Source organism: Arachis ipaensis, chromosome B4, assembly GCF_059453495.1.
Source record: "Arachis ipaensis isolate K30076 ecotype BB chromosome B4, ASM5945349v1, whole genome shotgun sequence".
NCBI lineage: Eukaryota > Viridiplantae > Streptophyta > Magnoliopsida > Fabales > Fabaceae > Arachis > Arachis ipaensis.
Genome location: NC_142439.1, coordinates 24175785 through 24186116, shown reverse-complemented (window position 1 = coordinate 24186116; position 10332 = coordinate 24175785). Strand labels below are relative to the sequence as shown.

The 10332-nt window shown below is 38.7% G+C and overlaps 1 non-coding gene across 1 annotated transcript; it reads left to right on the top strand.

Annotated features, from left to right (window-relative positions):
- The first annotated feature begins 7137 nt into the window (after positions 1–7137).
- On the top strand, positions 7138–7244 carry LOC148566936 (small nucleolar RNA R71). The gene has a single exon (XR_015882456.1). It is a non-coding gene; the product is annotated as a small nucleolar RNA R71 (small nucleolar RNA).
- Positions 7245–10332: the final 3088 nt, after the last annotated feature.

Here is a 10332-nt window from a genome sequence, read left to right as displayed (position 1 = left end):
GAGGTTTAGTTTCTCATGGTAAAGAGAAAATAGGATTGTAAATTTGAATGGAATGGAATAATGTTGTGTTGAGATGGAATGAATAGTTAACTAATTCTAATCCCCTTTTATATCTAATCCTAATAAATTTAAAATCTATCTTCTAAAACTAAAATAATATCTTTTTCTATTTTTAAAATAATATTTAAATTTAAATCAGAATTAATTATGGCAATTAGCAAGTCTTCAATTGATGGATGGGGACCACTTGATTCCTTCACTCTGCAGCCTCTGATCTGTGCTTTCTGGGCTGAAAACTGGGTCAAAACTTGGCCTGAAATCACCCAAAGCATTTTTTGTGAAGTCTACATGTCGCGCATGTCACGCGTACACGTCGATGGCCTTTTTCGCGTGTCACACGTACGCGTCAGGTACGTGCACGCGTCGCTGAGCAACTTTGCTTTTCACGCGTACACGTCAAGTATGTGCACGCGTCACCATGAATAGCTCCAAATCACGCATACGCGTCAGGCACGCGCACGCATCGCTGCTCGCTAGTCAGCTCCTTGGTTTCTTCTCTTTCTCTGCAGAAACTCCATCAAATTCATCCGAATGCTACCTAAAATAAACGAAATTGCACAAGACTCAAAGTAGCATCCATAGTGGCTGAAAGATAATAAATTCTTGATAAAACTTAACAAATTAAATGTAAATTCACTAGGAAAAGATAGAAAAGATGCTCATGCATCACAACACCAAACTTGAATTGTTGCTTGTACTCAAGCAACCAAACTAATATAAGCTCAGAATGTGAATTTGCATGAGAATGAGAGTTCGATTAAGCTCATGTCTCTTCTTATAGTGGGGTTTACAACTGCAATTCTGAATAGTTTTGGCATTTCACTCTCCTTTGAATCAAAAGAATGTTACTGTCATTCGGAATTAGAATCTGAATAATATTATGAATTCTCTGATCTTTTGTAACCCAATATAATCCTTGAACACAGCTTCTTTTGTTTTCTTTGGTGCTTTGCACCTTGAACCTAGCCGTGACTTTAAATGTTTTGTCTCAAGTTTTATTTGACACAGAAACACCACAAGCACTTAACTGGGGAACTCTTTTGAAGTTCTGATTTTTCTTTCAGTTATTCCCCGACGGTGGTGCTCAAAGCCTTTGGCATACTCTTCTAATTGTAATTGATCTCGACTCTAAATGTTTTGTCTCAAGGATTACTTGACACAAGAACACCACAAGCATATAACTACGGAAACAACTCTTTGAGCTTTTAATCATGTCTGACCTCCCTATTCATTGATGCTTAGAGCCTTGGACCTTGCTTCTCTCTCTTTTTTTTGCTGTCTCTTTTGCTTCAAGGATTAAATTTTTGTTTATTTCAGAGGAGTCATAATAATTCTCTAAATCCCTGTTCCTTGTACATCAACATTCTTTGATTCAAATTTAAATATGCACTGTTCATGTCATGCATTTAGAATCACATCAAATAACCACCACATTAGAATAAATGAGACTTTTCTAGAAATTACACTCAAATTCTCATGCAATATATCACTTCTTTTTCTTTTTCTTTTTAGATTCAAGTTCAGTGAGCGGTACATGAGACAAATAATAGAATAAAACTAATTCTAATAACTGAAAGTACTAATGATCATGCAGGCAAAACAACAGAAAACAGAAAACAACAAAATAAGAATGGAAGAGAAATAGAATGAAAGGAACTCAATCACCTCAGTTATTCTCGTGGCCATCTCCTTCCTCCATGAAGAACATTCATCTCCCTTTGGTGCTATTAAAATAAGCATAAAAGCCATAAGCGTAGCGACAACACCAAACTTAAAGGTTTGTTTGTCCTCAAGCAAAGAAGAACTGAAAATAGAAAGAGACAAATATTATGATGAAAGAAAAAGAAAAGGATAAAAGAACAAGAGAGAACTAGGATTGGGATCGGGAGAAAGAAAATTAAAACTGGGCGGCAAACTAGTGTAGTTGTGCGGCGAAGGCGACGTGTACGCGTGCGGCACGCGCACACATGGGTCGCGAAATTTTCTTAATGATGCGTGAGCGTCAAGCACGCGTCCGTGTGCCCTTGGTTTGTACGAATCGCACGAAGCCAATCGTGCGCACGCAAAACTCTCTATTCGCGTGGCTTGGGAACCAATATTTTCATACGATGCGTGCACGTGAACAAGTTTTGTGCTTCTAGCACACTTCCAGCCCTAAGCCAGCACAACTCTCTGCCCAAACACTTATTTACGTCGATTTTTAAGGTCCCGCATACACATCGATGGCGCGTACGCGTGGAGTGCCAAAATCACGAATGACGCACACGCGTGGGGTACGCGTACGCGTAGGCTTGTGTGAAAGGCATCATTCCTGCGCCACTCCCGCGCAACTCTGTGTTCATTTTTATTTTTCACGCACATCCATTTGACGCGTACGCGTTAGCGACGCTTGCGCGTCGGGTGCTCTCTTTTTTTTCCATTTCGGCTCCTGTTCTAAGATAGCTGCATGATCAAAACACATGTAAAACGAAGGAAACAGTAAAAACTCAATAAAAATCAAATAAATAAGGAAATCACTACTACAAAAAGAAGTGGAAGTTCATCAGCTGATTTCTTGTGAGCTTTACAAAATTGCAAACAAGAACTCCAAAGATGCCAAATTAGCCTATCCAAGCTTGGTCTCTCTGTTATGTAAGGATGCTGGGGTAAAAATGGGAGTAGATGAGTATATCTCAGTTGAGCAACCAATCACCAAAAAGTCTATGGAAGGACAACAAGTGCAGGACGACCCCATCAAGAGGAAAGCACATGGGTTCCTCCCGGAAATCCCTCAAATTGAATACTGGGAGCGCCTAGAAGCATCTATCACCAAGTTGCAAGAAGTTGTGGATCAACTGAAGGAAGAACAGCAAAATCAAAACAGCATGCTCTGCAAACTACTTAGAGAACAAGAAGAGCAAGGGCGTGAACTGAAGGAACTGAAGCGCCAGAAGCTATCTCTTGAAGGGCCAAGCACTCCACAGACTAAAGAGGCATCCACCTCCCAAATTCAAGGTTGTTGAGTTCTAATCTTAGCCTTAACTCTGTGATAATTACTCTTACTAGAAATTTACCTTAGAAGTCGTATATAAGTAGTTGTAATTAGTATCTCTATTTTGATTTTATCTCCAATTAAGCTATAATTTATTTTTCTCATTATTATCAAACATAAATAAAATAGCAGATTTTTAGAATAAGAAGGCAATATTTTTTTTCGAGTTTTTAATAAGGAAAATTTTAATTATTTATATGTGGTGGCAATGCTTTTTGTGTTCTGAATGAATGCCTGAACAGTGCATATTTTTTATATTGAATTTTATGAATGTTAAACTTGTTGGCTCCTGAAAGAATGATGAACAAGAGAAATATTATTGATAATCTGAAAAATCATAAAATTGATTCTTGAAGCAAGAGAAAGCAGTGAATACCAAAGGTTACGAAAAAAAAAGAGAGAGAAAAAGCAAGCAGAAAAAGCCAATAGCCCTTAAAACCAAAAGGCAAGGGTAATAAAAAGGATCCAAGGCTTTGAGCATCAGTGGATAGGAGGGCCTAAAGGAATAAAATCCTGGCCTAAGCGGCTAAACCAAGCTGTCCCTAACCATGTGCTTGTGGCGTGAAGGTGTCAAGCCAAAAGCTTGAGACTGAGCGGTTAAAGTCAAGATCCAAAGCAAAAAAAGAGTATGCTTAAGAACCCTGGACACCTCTAAGTGGGGACTCTAGCAAATCTGAGTTACAATCTAAAAAGGTTCACCCAGTTATGTGTCTGTAGCATTGATGTATCCGATGGTAATACTGGAAAACAAAGTGCTTAGGGCCACGGCCAAGACTCATAAAGTAGCTGTGTTCAAGAATCAACATACTAAACTAGGAGAATCAATAATACTATCTGAATTTTGAGTTCCTATGGATGACAATCATTCTGAAATTCAAAGGATAAAGTGAGATGCCAAAACTGTTCGGAAGCAAAAAGCTACTAGTCCCGCTCATCTAATTAGAATCTGAGCTTCACTCAAAACTATGAGATATTATTGCTTCTTGATTTTTTTTTATCCTATTTTATTTGTCTAGTTGCTTGGGGACAAGCAACAGTTTAATTTTGGTGTTGTGATGAGCGGATATTTTATACGCTTTTTGGGGATAATTTCATGTAGTTTTTAGTATGTTTTAGTTAGTTTTTAGTATATTTTTATTAGTTTCTAGGCAAAATTCATATTTCTGAACTTCACTATGAGTTTGTGTGTTTTTCTATAATTTCAGGTATTTTCTGGCTGAAATTGAGGGAGCTGAGCAAAAATCTTATTCAGGCTGAAAAAGAACTGCTGATGCTGTTGGATTCTGACCTCCCTGCACTCGGAATAAATTTTTTGGAGCTACAGGAGCCCAATTGGCGCGCTCTCAATTGCGTTGGAAAGTAGACATCCAGGGCTTTCCAGCAATATATAATAGTCCATGCTTTGCACAAGGATAGACGACGTAAACTGGCGTTCAACGCCAGTTTCATGTTGCATTCTGGCATTAAACGCCAGAAACAGGTTACAAGTTGGCGTTAAATGCCAGAAACAGGTTACAACGTGGTGTTTAACTCTAGAAACAGCCTAGGCACGTGTAAAGCTCAAGTCTCAGCTCCAGCACACACCAAGTGGGCCCCGGAAGTGGATTTCTGCACTATCTATCATAGTTTACTTATTTTCTGTAAACCTAGGTTACTAGTAGAGTATTTAAACAACTTTTAGAGATTTATTTTGTATCTCATGACATTTTAGATCTGAACTTTGTACTCTTTGATGGCATGAGTCTCTAAACTTCATTGTTAGGGGGTGAGGAGCTCTGCTGTGTCTCGATGAATTAATGCAATTATTTCTGTTTTCTATTCAAACACGCTTGTTTCTATCTAAGATGTTCATTCGCACTTCAATATGATGGATGTGATGATCCGTGACACTCATCACCATTCTCAACCTATGAACGCGTACCTGACAACCACCTCCGTTCTACCTTCGATTGAATGAGTATCTCTTGGATTCTTTAATCAGAATCTTCGTGGTATAAGCTAGAATCCATTGGCAGCATTCTTGAGAATCCGGAAGTCTAAACCTTGTCTGTGGTATTCCGAGTAGGATTCAAGGATTGAATGCCTGTGACGAGCTTCAAACCCGCGAGTTTTGGGCGTAGTGACAGACGCAAAAGGATTAATGGATCCTATTCCAGCATGAGTGAGAATCGGCAGGTGATTAGCCGTGCAGTGACAGCACACTTGGACCATTTTCACTGAGAGGACTGATGGTAGCCATTGACGACGGTGATCCACCAACACACAGCTTGCCATAGGAGGAACCTTGCGTGCGTGAAGAAGACGACAGTAGGAAAGCATAAATTCAGAAAATAAAGCATCTCCAAAACTCCAACATATTCTCCATTACTGCATAACAAGTATTTATTTTATGCTCTTATATTCTTCGCAATTCAAACTGATAATTATAATTGATATCCTGACTAAGAGTTACAAGATAACCATAGATTGCTTCAAGCCAACAATCTCCGTGGGATCGACCCTTACTCACGTAAGGTATCACTTGGACGACCCAGTGCACTTGCTGGTTAGTGGTACGAGTTGTGAAAAGTGTCATTTACAATTCGTGCACCAGTTATGCCTCTTAGATTTGCAGCTTCTTCATCACAGACAGGGGCATTAAATTGATGCTTACTCCCAGATCACATAACGCTTTCTCAAAGGTTGTGCTCCCAATGGTGCATGGAATTTGAAAGCTCCCTGGATCTGGCATCTTCTTTGGTAAGCGATTTTGAATGATGGCATTGCATTCTTTAGTCAAGACCGCTGTCTCATCTCCCTTTAAAGGCTTCTTCTTTGACAGCAACTCCTTCATGAACTTGACATAAATAGGCATTTACTCCAAAACCTCAGCAAAAGGAATATTGATTTGAAACTTTCTGAAAACTTCCAAGAACTTTGAAAACTGCTTGTCCTTGGTATCTTGAAGTCTCTGAGGATATGGCATTTTAGGCTTGTACTCAGGAGCCTTTGGCAATGTAGGATAATTGTCAAGAGAGTCTGGGAATGGGTTATCTGCACGCTTTGGAGGGGCGTGCTCTACTTCTTCCTTCTTCTCCTCTGTAGCTTCTTTTTTAACTAACTCTCCATTAACCTTGGTCTCAAAGCCAGCTACTTTACAACTTCTCAATTGAATAACCTTGCAATCTTCTTTTTCAACTGGCTCCTCATTAACTTGTGCTTTAATACTTGCCACTTGTCCATTTATCAAGGTGATAGCCTTGCATTCCTCTCTTGGATTTGGAATTGTGTTACCAGGAAGGCTATTAGTGGTCCTCTGATCAATTTCATTAACTCTTGTGGCTATTTGACCCATCTGGATCTCTAAATTCTTGATTGATGCTCTGGTTTCCTGCATATAACTCCTCATCATCTCCCAATTAGAATCTTCTTGAAAATTAGAATTTGCCTACAGAGGTGGTTGTTGTTGATGAGACTAAAATTGATGGTTATTATGATTGTTCTGTTGGAAGCCGCCCTGAGAATTATTGTTGAAATTCTGAGCTCTCTGAGATTGGTCCCTCCACCCAAAATTTAGGTGATTTCTCCATCCCTGATTGTAGGTCTGAGAATAGGGATCATTATTGGGATTTCTAGGAGCACTGCCCATGTAATTGACCTGTTCAGAAGAGAATTGAGCATAATCATAATTATCATTTTGCACAAAATTACCTGTCATGTCATAAGAGACCGCTTGAGGTGGATTTTGGGTGTTGATAGCTGAGATTTGCATGCCACCCATCTGTTGAGTAAGTAGACTTATTTGCTGAGACATAAGCTTGTTCTGAGCAAGAATAGCATTAAGAGCTTCTACTTCCATAACACCCTTCTTCTGAGGAGCCTCAGAGTTCACAGGATTCCTGTTAGATGAGTATAAATATTGGTTGCTAGCAACCAATTCAATATGCTCAATAGTCTCCTCTGGTGTCTTCTTCTTGTGCAATGAACCACCTGCAGAATTATCTAAGCACATCTTGGACATTTCTCCCAAGCCTTCATAAAAGATATGTAGTTGGGTCCATTTGGAGAACATGTCCGGAGGGCATTGCCTAGTCAGTAGCTTGTACCTCTCCCAAGCTTCATAAAGAGTTTCACCATTCTTCTGCCTGAAGGTCTGAACCTCCACCCTAAGCTTAGTCAGCTTCTTTGGTGGGAAAAACTTAGTAAGAAACTCAGTAACAACCTTGTCCCAAGTATCCAAACTCTCCTTGGGTCGGAAATCTAGCCATAGTTTGGCTCCATACCTCAGAGCAAATGGGAAGAGCATGAGTTTGTACACCTCTGGGTTCACTCCATTTGTCTTCAAAGTATCACAAATCTGCAGAAAATTAGAAATAAATTGATTTGGGTCTTCGTGGGGAAGACCATGATACTGACAGTTTTGTTGCACCAGGGTGACCAATTGTGGCTTCAACTCAAAGTTGTTCGCAGCTATAGGGGGTACCACAATGCTTTTTCCATAAAGATCTGCAGTAGGAGCAGAGTAGGAGCCAAGCACTCTCCTTTTTTGATCATCCCCATTCGGATTTCTCATATTGGCATTAACAGCATTATTGTGATCCATAGTGGATTCTGTAGCCTTGCAAAGTCTTGCTTGTTGTAAACGCTGCCTGAAAGTCCTTTCAGGTTCAGGATCAAAGTCTAAGAGATGTTCCTTATCTCTGTTCCTGCGCATAAACAAACAGAAAACAAGAAAAGATGGGAATCTCTACATCAGAGTGTAGAGAATTCCCAATGAGGTAACCTGTGTAAAATAATAAAATAAAAATACTAAATAAAATAAATAAATAAATTTTGAAAATTATAGGTAGAATTAAGACAGAGAAATTCGAAATTAACTAAAAAATAAACAGGAAAAATTAAAATAAAAATAAATAGACAACACCAAACTTAATTTCAGAAATTAAAGAAAAATATTAGTGCTATTTATTTAAATTTTTTTTCGAAAATAATAAAAAAAAATTTAAATTAAATTAACATTAAAATGCCTAATCCAAGCAATCAAACCACTAATAGTTGTTAATCTCTATCAATCCCCGGCAACGGCACCAAAAGCTTGGTGCAAAAATTTATAACCCACAAACTAACCGGCAAGTGCACCGGGTCGTACCAAGTAATACCTCAGGTGAGTGAGGGTCGATCCCACGAGGATTGAAGGACTAAGCAACAATAGTTACTTGATTTACTTAGTTAGGCAAACAGAAAAGAGTGTTTGAATATTCAAAGAGCATTAAACAGAAGACAGGGAAATGATTAATTTGGGAATAAAATATCGAGAAGGAAGTTAAGGGTCCAGAGTTATCTATTTTTTCGGATTAACTTTTCTTACTAACTATTTTAATCATGTAGGATTTAATTTATGGCAAACTATATGTGACTAGATCCTAATTCCTTAGACTTTTCTAGTCTCCTCTAACTTTCATCAACTGCCAATTCATTGGTCAATTAATTCCAATTAGAGGGTGATGATCAAATTCCAGTTTATATGCCACAAAAACTCTAATTACCCAAAAATAAAAGGATTATATGTCACATATCTCGTTAAATACAGATAATTAAAATTTTGGAGAATATGTTTTCAAGCTGTTGTTCAAGTAAAGAGCTTTTCCAAGTTATACAAGAACGTATTTAGAAAGAGGGTCATACTTCCGTTCCACCCAAATTCGTAAAATAAAGAACGAAAACAATTCTTAAATTATAAATCCATACATGAATTAAAATAGAAAATGCAAGAAAATCAATCCATAAAAATAGACAGAGCTTCTAACCTTAACAGTGGAGGTTTAGTTGCTCATGGTAAAGAGAAAATAGGATTGTAAATTGGAATTGAATGGAATAATGTTGTCTTGAGATGGAATGAATAGTTAACTAATTCCAATCCCCTTTTATATCTAATCCTAATAAATTTAAAATCTATCTTCTAAAACTAAAATAATATCTTTTTCTATTTTTAAAATAATATTTAAATTTAAATCAGAATTAATTATGGCAATCATTAAGTCTTCAATTGATGGATGGGGACCACTTGATTCCTTCACTCTGCAGCGTTTTCTGTGAAGTCTGCATGTCGCGCATGTCACGCGTACGCGTCGGTCACGCGTACGCGTCAATGGCTTTTTTCGTGTGTCACGCGTACGCGTCAGGTACGCACACGCGTCGCTGAGCAACTTTGCTTTTCACGCGTACGCGTCAAGTACGTGCACGCGTCGCCATGAATAGCTCTAAATCATGCATACACGTCAGGCACGCGCACGCGTCGCTCCTCGCTAGTCAGCTCATTGGTTTTTTCTCTTTCTCTGTAGAAACTCCATCAAATTCATCCGAATGCTACCTAAAGTAAACGAAATTGCATAAGACTCAAAGTAGGATCCATAGTGGCTGAAAGATAATAAATTCTTGATAAAAATTAACAAATTAAATGCAAATTCACTAGGAAAAAATAGAAAAGATGCTCACGCTTCAAGCCCTGGGGAGCCCTTTGTTTGCCATACCTACTGCTTGTCGGTTGTTTCTTCCTTTTTTGTTTCTGTCCGAGTTGTTTTGGTAGTGACCCTTTGTTATTTTGCTTTGCTGTAGGTGTAGTTTGCTGTATGTCTTTCCGTAAGAATATTGTCGAGATGTCCACCAAAGTCCCTGCTGGTATGGCCGATTGGTTAGATTCGATAGTCCTAATGTGTGTTACTGTGGCCGACCCGGAGTACTGTGAGAGACTTAGGAGGTTTCATAGGGTGTGTATTTGTAGGAAGGACGAGAAGAATTACGAACTGTTATCACCCAACCCTGAGGAGAGGGTTTGTTTCCCTCCTTTAACTCGGGAAAAGCATCCTTTCTTCTATGCCTATGACTGCTTTTTTAGCCAGTTAGGTATTACCCTTCCTTTTACTGCCTTTGAAACCGAACTCCTATGGACCTGTAATATGGCCCCTTCACAGCTTCATCTGAACTCTTGGGCTTTCATGAAGATTTTTCAGTTGTTGTGCCAAGAACTCGGTGTCTAACCTTCAATATCCCTTTTTCTTTACCTTTTCGTGTTGACCAAACCTGGGGTGGCCAAGAAGAAGGCTTCTTGGATTTCCTTCCGAGCTACCCAGGGAAAGAAAGTATTTTCGATGTTTGACGAATCCTTTTGGGACTTTAAGAACTACTATTTTAAAGTCCGAGTTGTTGAGAATGCTCGCCATTTCTTTCTAGATGAGAATGATGAACCTACTTTTCCTTTATGG